At 41.8% G+C, this 8,522-nt stretch overlaps 1 long non-coding RNA gene across 1 annotated transcript; it reads left to right on the top strand.

Moving 5' to 3' along the window:
* On the top strand, positions 1-7,487 carry LOC103590955. Its single transcript, XR_550522.1, has 2 exons — positions 1-302; positions 6,496-7,487. It is a non-coding gene; the product is annotated as an uncharacterized LOC103590955 (long non-coding RNA).
* Positions 7,488-8,522: the final 1,035 nt, after the last annotated feature.

Genomic DNA, 8,522 nt, shown 5'->3' with positions numbered 1-8,522 from the left:
GAGGATTTATTACAAGGTGGCCTTCCAGAGATGGGCGAGATGCAGCTGAGCAGATCCACAGAGCGGCCAGCCCCACCTTCCCTCCAGTCTCCCCTCCTGGAATGAAGCTGAGAGGAGCCTCAGGACCAGAGAAACTCATCCAGGATGCTCCCCAAAACCCTCAGAAGCTCCAAGGGCCTGGGCTACATGGGCCTCAAGAGGCCAGCCTTCCTGGAGGAGACCCCAGTGGTGCCCTGGGCCTCTGGAGCATGCTTTGAAATCTCGGTCCTGGCAAGGTCTCCACTAGGCCCCCCTTTGGTTTGGTAAGTCCATGAGCCTTTGCTTTCTGGGGTCAAGGAGGTACTGCTGCATGGTTCTCATGGGCAGAGAGCAGGGACTAAAGCCCTGAGAGCCACGAGTTGCTCACACAGCCCTGTTACAGCAGCAGGAGGCTCTGCTGGCCTCCACTGTTTTGTTTTGTGCCATGGTTAGGCAAGGACTGTACATGCAGCGAAGCTACTAGGGACTTTACACGTGTCATCCCTTGTCCTGCTCATCTAAGCCTAAGGTGGTATCATCGCTACTAAGTGAGAGGTGGGTCCTGCTGTTGCCCCTGCCTGTTCCTGAAGTCATTTTTTTCTTGGCATTGGTGCTTTTGCTCACCTTGAGGGGATCCCCATAGACCTGAGGCTCAAGGGTCCTAAGTCTAAGGAGCAAAAAAAAAAAAGGGGAGCCTGAACCCAAGAACTGGGTCCCCAGGCTCATGTGGAGATCAGGACCCAGCAGAGCAACCTTCGCAAAAATGGAGAAGCTGTGGCCAAGCTCCCCAGGCCTGGGCTTCAGTCCACTGATAGTTATCTTTATTTCTTCTATGGAATATTAACTTCATGTTTTTCTAATTCTTTTCAAATTAATTTTGAACACATATTTTTCTAGAAAATTGTTCACTTCATCTGGAGTTCAAACATAGATCCTTATCTCTTAGAATTTTAACAATCATCTTTGTATTTGTGGTATTAATCCAGTTTTCATTTCTATTGTCATTAATTGTTTATCTCCTTTTTATTGGTTATATTTATGAGCAATATATGCCATTGGTCTTTTTAAAGAGCTAGGTTTGGTTCTAGAGATCTATTTTACTATTTTTTTCTATCAAATTTATCAATTTCTATTTTTTTTTTTCCTTTTTGTCTTTTTCCGTGTCCGGCAATGGATCGCAACCCTCAGTGTCGCCCCCGTACCGGACCGGGACCGGCAACGGGATCGCAACCCTCAGTGTCGCCCCCGTACCGGACCGGGACCGGCAACGGGATTGCAACCCTCGGTGTTGCCCCCGCACCTCGCTCAGCCAGTGAGCGGGAACCGGTCTGTATGTGGGATCCGAACCCTCGGCGGGAGCGCCGCCGCGCTTCCCAAGCGGTGCACTGTAGCAGTGTGCCACCGGGCCGGCCCTATCAATTTCTATTTTTAACTTTATCATTCATTTCTCCTTTTAGTTGTCTTTTTAGTCCTTTTTAAAAATCATAACAAGTTTTTATTTTCCTTTCTGTTAATTTTTAAAAACACTTCACGTTACAAAATTTCCTCTAAGCACAGTTTTGGCCACCTCCTACACCTTTCCTTTATCACGTAGTGTTCTCATGGTCATCAATTTTCAAGAAACCTTAATTTGCAATTTTTATTTCCTCCTTAATACTGAAAAGCTGTTTGTGCTTTTGTTTCCAAGGCTTTCTCACTGTTATTATTATTCTGTAATTCATTTCTAATTTTATTGAATTATACTCTGACAATAGGAATCTGTACAATGTCTACTTTCTGTAATTTAAATTTTTTTCTTTGCAACCTGGTACATAAACCAATTTTTATAAATGTTCAATGATTATTTGAAAAATACATATTCTATTTTTAGAATATATATAGTTTTAAACGTACTGATTATGTTTCTCAGAATTCTGTACCCTTATTTACTCTAGGTCCACTTGACCCATTATTTCTGAGAGAGGATGTTAAAGTGTTCCACTCAAACTCTTCTGGGAGTTGGTTAGTGCCAGTCCTGGCTGAGGGTCCCAGCAGTTTCTGGCCTGGTCTCAGAGAGGTGCTGAGCGACCCCATGAGGATATGACCTCACATTAGCCAAAGGAGCTGGCTTAGCTGGAAGCAGGAAGGTGCTGCTAACAGTACTGAGCTCATTCTGGCTTCTGTCTCTGAGTTTATGCTCCCACTCGTGTGTGTGTGTGTGTGTGTGTGTGTGTGTGTGTGTGTGTGTGTGTGTGTGAGTGTGGGTGTGTGTGGGTGTGTGTTTCAAGCCATTGCCTTCACAGAGGTTCCTGGCCTCAGGAGCCATGAGCAGCAGGGCAGTCAGTGGATTCTTAGATATGACACCAAAAACAAAGCAACCAAAAAAAAAAAAAAGATAAATTGAACTTTATCAAATTAAAAACTATTCTGCTTCAAAGGGAAAAAATATTTGCACATCATGTGTCTTATAAGGATCTAGTATCCAGAATATATAAAGAACTCTTACAACTCAACTATAAAATAAATAACCCAATTTAAGAAAGGACAAGGGATTTAAATAGACATTTCTGCAAAGAAGATACTTATATACAAAAGGTCAAAGGTCAACAAACACATGAAGATATGCTTAATGAAGGTCATCAGGAAAACGTAAATCAAAACCACAATGAGATACCATTCATATCTACTAGGATGGCTAGAATTTTTTCGTTAAGGAAAACAACACATGTTGATGAGGGTGTAGAGAAATCAGAACCCTCCTACACCACTGGTGGGAATGTAAAATGGTTCAGTCACTATAGAAAACAGTTTGGTGGTTTCGCAAAAAGTTAAACAGAATTACTATATAACCTGCTCCTAGGTATATGTCCAAGTACATACAATTCCACTCCTGGATATGTACCCAAAAGAATCAAAGACAGATGTCCCAACAAAACTTGTACAAGAATGCTCAGAGCAGCACTATTCACAATAGCAAAAAGGCAGAAACAAGCCAAACATCCAGGGCCGGCCCGTGGCTCACTCGGTAGAGTGCGGTGCTGATAACACCAAGGCCATGGGTTCGGATCCCATATAGGGATGACCGGTTAGCTCACTGGGTGAGCGTGGTGCTGACAACACCAAGCAAGGGGTTAAGATCCCCTTATCGGTCATAAAAAAAAAAAAGACAAGCCAAACATCCATCACCGGAGGAATGAACAAACAAAATGTGTTATATCCATACAGTGGAATATTATTCTGCCATAAAGCATATAAGGTACAGCTATAAAGTATCAGTACACAAAGCACCGATACGCAACGTGAGTGAACGTGGAAAACCGTAAGCTGAGTGAAAGATGCCAGTCACAAAATGCCAAATATTGTGCAATACCATTTACATGAAATACCCAGAATAGGTGGAATCAAAGAGACAGAAAGCAGATGACTGGCTGCCAGGGGCTGGGGAGAGGGGAACGGGAAGTGACTATTCCATGGGTATAGACTTTCCTTTAGTGGTGATGAAATGTTCTGGAAGTAGATGGTGGAGATGGTTGTACAACATAGTGAAAGTGCTAAACATCGCTGAATTGTACACTTTAAAATGGCTTAAATGGTAAATTTTATGATATGTGTATTTTATCACCCAAAAGAAAAAAGAAAAAAAAATGTGTACCTAGGGTGTGATGGGTGGAGTCATTCATGACATGAGCAGGGGGTGACATGGAACATCGGGGGTGGGGAGGTAGAGGATGAAGGCATGAAGGGGGGCAACAAGTTTCTATAGTGGATGTTGGAACCCTGGTGAAGAGAGGCTGCTGGGAGCTGCGGGCCCCCCAGGTTTAAGCAGCTCGTGTGTGCTTGTGCGTTTCCTGTGAATAATGTGGGCTGGGACTTGTCTTCCTTGGCTGCATCTAAGCTGAAGACAAGTTTCCTCTGGTTTGGCAGGAAACATTTGAAGCTATTGCCAAGACATCTGTTCCATCTTTCTTGGCAACAAAAGGCATCCTGAGAGATAGACTGAAGGCTTAGAGCTGGGAACATCCGTAATCCTTTCTCCTTTCCCCCCCTGGGACTGTAAATGGAAGCTCCCAGCCTCAAGTGTAGAGAGGGCCAGACACAAGGAGCCTGGGCTGCAGAGGATCCTGATCTGGGGAGAGAAAGGGGGAAATGGGGAAAGTAGGAGCACAGCCAGGTGAGGCCAGGAGTATCCTGAAAATCCAGACTCCAGAGCAGAGTCCCTCTCAGGGGATGGGGGTGGAGGCATTTCCTGTCCTCTGTGACCTGCTTGGAGTCTAAACATGGAGAAATCGGAGGAACCAGTTCAGGAGAAGGAACATGGGCTTTGGCGCCAGACAGGCTGGGCCCAAAGTGACTCTGAGCAAGTCTCTGTGTTCGCATCTGAAAGGGGAAAATAACATCTACCTCACAGGTTTGCTGTTGGGATTCAGAGAAGGAACACATGTTGAGAGGTGCCCTCAGCTTCACTGTGGCTCCTGCCTTCCAGAGTATTCCCTGAGTTTCTCAGATGCATAGTCTGATGAATCGTTATTTACATATTTAAACATCAACAAGACAAATAGTAGGTAGTTCCCATAGAGGGAGTCTGCAGGCCTCACACATTCAGGAAGTTTGGCACCTTCTGAGGGTAGGGGTCTTGAAGGACCCTCTGGGAAGCAGCATATCCAGTCCTAATAATAGTCCATTGTATGCATATACCACATTTTATTTATCCATTTATCAGCTGATGGACATTTGGGTTGTATCCACCTTTTGAATATTGTGAATAGTGTTGCTATGAACGTCCATGTACATGTTTTTATGTGGATCTCTGTGTTTTCATTCATGATGGATCTATGCCTAGGAGTAGAATTGCCGGGTCATATGGTAACTGTTTTATTTTTGAGGAATTGCAAGACTGTTTTCCAAAGGAGCTGCACCATTTTACATTCCCACCAGCCATGTATGAGGCTCCCATTTCTCCACCTCCTGTCTACACTGTTAATATCTGTCTTGTTGATGATCGCTGTCCTTGTAAATGTGAAGTGTGTCTCAGTGTGGTTTTCATTTGCATATCCCTGTTGACTAATGACGTTGAACATCTTTTCATGTGCTTAGTAGCCATCTGCATATCTTCTTTGGATAACTACTTAGATCTTTTGCCTATTTTAAAATTAGGTTGTCTTTTTATTATTGAGTTGCAAGAGTTTCTTATGTATCCTAGATGTAAGTCCCTTATCAGATATATGACTTGCAAATATTTTCTCCCATTCTGTGAGCTATCTTTGCACCTTCTTGATAGTGTCCTTTGAAGCACAAGTTCTAAATTTTGATGAAGTCCAGTGTATCCACTTTTTCTTTAGTGACCGTGCTTTTGGTGTCATAAACTTCCCAGTTTTTAAAGCAATATTTAACATGGAGAAATATGCCAATACCAAAATAGTCTTAGCTTTTAAAAAAATCTACTGAATGAACAATCATAAGGATTTGAGAATCTGTTTAAGAGCATTGATTTTTTTTTAAAGCTCAGACTCTTAAAATATATATTTTATTACACTCCATTCCAAAAATAATTTGATGCCACTTTTGAAAATCCAAATGAGACAAAAGATACCATAAATAAAGAATTCTGGCAAAATGAAAGTATATATCTGAGGGTTAAGTCAGTGTGTAGAATTGTATACACAGAGCTTCCCAGTGACCAAAACAAAGAGGAAAATGCAATTATTCGCATGATGTACATATTTACAATATGACATAAAAATATACCTATAGTTTAGGAGAGACATGGCTTCTCCTAGCATGGAGGACAGAAATAAATCTCTCCCGTGGTTCCTCTTGAAGGGAGAATGAGTTTGGATTTATCTGCTGAAAGACAACACATATATGAGGGTAGTTCAAAACGTTCTTGGGGGAAAAAAAAGTTCTTGGAAGATTGTATAATCTTTTAATTCTATTTTCCATGAACTTTTTAGATGCCTTGTATAATGTATCTGATAACCTACCTTCTCACAGCCCAATTTCCTTCCCTGTGTATTTCCAGACCCCACATCTGTCTTCCTACCAACAGTTTTGCCACTCACTAAATTGTCTTTGTCCCAACAGTCTTTGAAAAAACACGAATATGAGCACAGTTAAATTGAAAAAAAGTTTGGCCTAAAGCTGCCTCCATACATATTTTAAGTTTGGTATAAAGGTTTCTCCACATGGTGAAATGTAACCCAATCTGATTTGTAAGCAGAGTGTAACCTAACCTAGAAGTACATTCTTATCATAAGTAGCAAAGTCTCACCAATCACAGGCTACAAATGCCTCATCAAACCACGCCCAAATAAGGCAGACATGGAGCTGTAACCAATCAGGTTGTTTCTGCATGTCACTTCCTTTTCTCTGGCTTTAAATATGGTGGGGTGAAGCATTCTGAACCATTTTTGGTTCTGGCTGCTACCCAACTCTAGAATCGCAAATAAAGCTAAGTAAGATCCACAAAACTAGTTTTAATGTGATTTTGTTTTTTAACAGCACCTTGCTTCTCTTCTTGAAATTCTTCTATGGCTCCCACTCGTCCTTAATATAAAATCCAAACTCTTTAACATGATTTCCATGATATTTCATAATGTAACTCCAGCCTACAAGAGCCACCAGTTTTGGACACCTCCCCATCTGGATCTCAGCTCACCTGTGTCTTCACTTTAAAGCCTTTGCTTAGATCTATGCTCTCATAGTTGATTCAGACTTCTAACAGGTGTATTTGTTTGTTCCAAAATGACAGAATATTAGAAGCACCAAATCAGAGAGAGTGGGAAAGCGTTGCTACAGGTGGAATACTGAGACTGATGGTTTATCAGCAGTGCAGGAGACTGAAAATCTATAAAAAGCAAATCTAGATACCTAATAAGTACAGAAATCCGAGGCCACTTAATGCAGGCCCAAACACTTGCTCATCCGATAGTCCTGAAGATCATTTGTTATGTAATATGGTAGAATTTGGACTCTTCATGATGATAAAGCTAATGATGAACTATTTTTATTGTACTCTGTTATAAGAAGGCATAATAACATGCAGTGCTGTTTAGAATACTTTTCTTATACACTCGTTAATGTAAAACATTTTTTAAGTATTAGTATTTGAATTAATAAAATATTAGTTATAAAGAAAGCTTGCCTTTCCAAAACAGTGTCCTCTCATGGGTTTCGTTAATTGAAGTTTGACTCCAGAGAGAAAGAACGATCACCTTCTAATTCTCTGCACCAGTTTTTAAGAGAATAAAAGTTTTTCGATATACAAGAGGAGTATATGTTTATTACAGAATATATAAGTAAACTGAAAGAAAAAAATTGCACCTGATTTTGCTTTTCAACAATAACTGCTGCTAACATTTTGAAATATTTTACTGTATATAGATATGCATATGGTTTTTTTTACAAAAATGTCACTTATTGGAAGTTTTTGTGAACTTATTTACATGTATCATGAGGATTTTAATGTAATAAATATAATTAACATCATCATTTGAATGACTGCAATTGTGCTATTTTATGGCTGTATCATGCTTTATGTAACTGTTTGTTGGACATTTGGGTTTTTTCTAGTTTTTCTCCTCCGTCGCTAAGTCTGGGCTCCAGGGTGACTTTGTGGCTGATGCAAGAACCACTCATTCAGTTTGCTGGATTCTCTGTCACTTGAAAGAATGATCCATCTCCTGGTAGGGCTGTTGCAACTAGTAATAATGGCGCTTTGTGGCTTGATGAGAACAGGGCTCTATTAATCCCTCTTTGTCTGACCTCAGCCAACCTCGCCCTCAGTGGAAGCAGGATTCTTAGACCCTTGGGACCCTATTGAACTGTTGTCATAGTGACTGGTGCTGGGGGCAGGGTCACTGGGCCAACATCCCTAACCAGACCCTCTCTGTCTTAATGACATCCGCAGATCGTGGCTGTCCAATCCCAAGCACAAAGAGAGAAGTGACTAACCCAGCTCGCAGGCCAGCATTTGTTCTGACTGCACTGAGGCTGGGATACGCTGAAGGTTTCTGGGGCCTGGCATAACTGTGTCCAGGAAGGAAGCTCAGCTGTGCCCAAAGAGCCCCCAAGGGTACTGTGCTGTGACCCCATGGCCACTCCCAAACCAGCAGCCCATGCCTCTGAGGGTTCACACCTAGAGGACGCTGCGTCTGAAATCAGCTCTGACTGCCTCAGTCAGGGCCCACGAGGAACCCAGGCAGAGTGACGCTTCTTGTTACCTGATGTCAGGGATGGGAGGACCGTGGAGACTACTGGCCCATCTTCCTGTGGTACATATGGGGAAACTGAGGCCCACAAAGCCGAATCTGATTCCCAACTATTCAGCAAGTCAGAAGCACAGTCTGAGCCAGTGATTCCCCCCTGCCTCCCACCTCTGAAAAGGAACACGTTTGGAGTCTCTTGTAAAAACTTGGTATTTTGACAGTAAGTTCTTTAAGCTTGATCTTAAAAAAAAGAAAAAAAAAAGGTGTTTTTTTCTTTTTTTTTTTTAATTGCACAAGTAGTCCAAGAATACATTTTCCTTG

This window comes from Galeopterus variegatus, unplaced genomic scaffold (genome assembly GCF_000696425.1).
Source record: "Galeopterus variegatus unplaced genomic scaffold, G_variegatus-3.0.2 Scaffold52, whole genome shotgun sequence".
NCBI lineage: Eukaryota > Metazoa > Chordata > Mammalia > Dermoptera > Cynocephalidae > Galeopterus > Galeopterus variegatus.
This window is presented reverse-complemented; position numbering and strand designations above follow the sequence as displayed.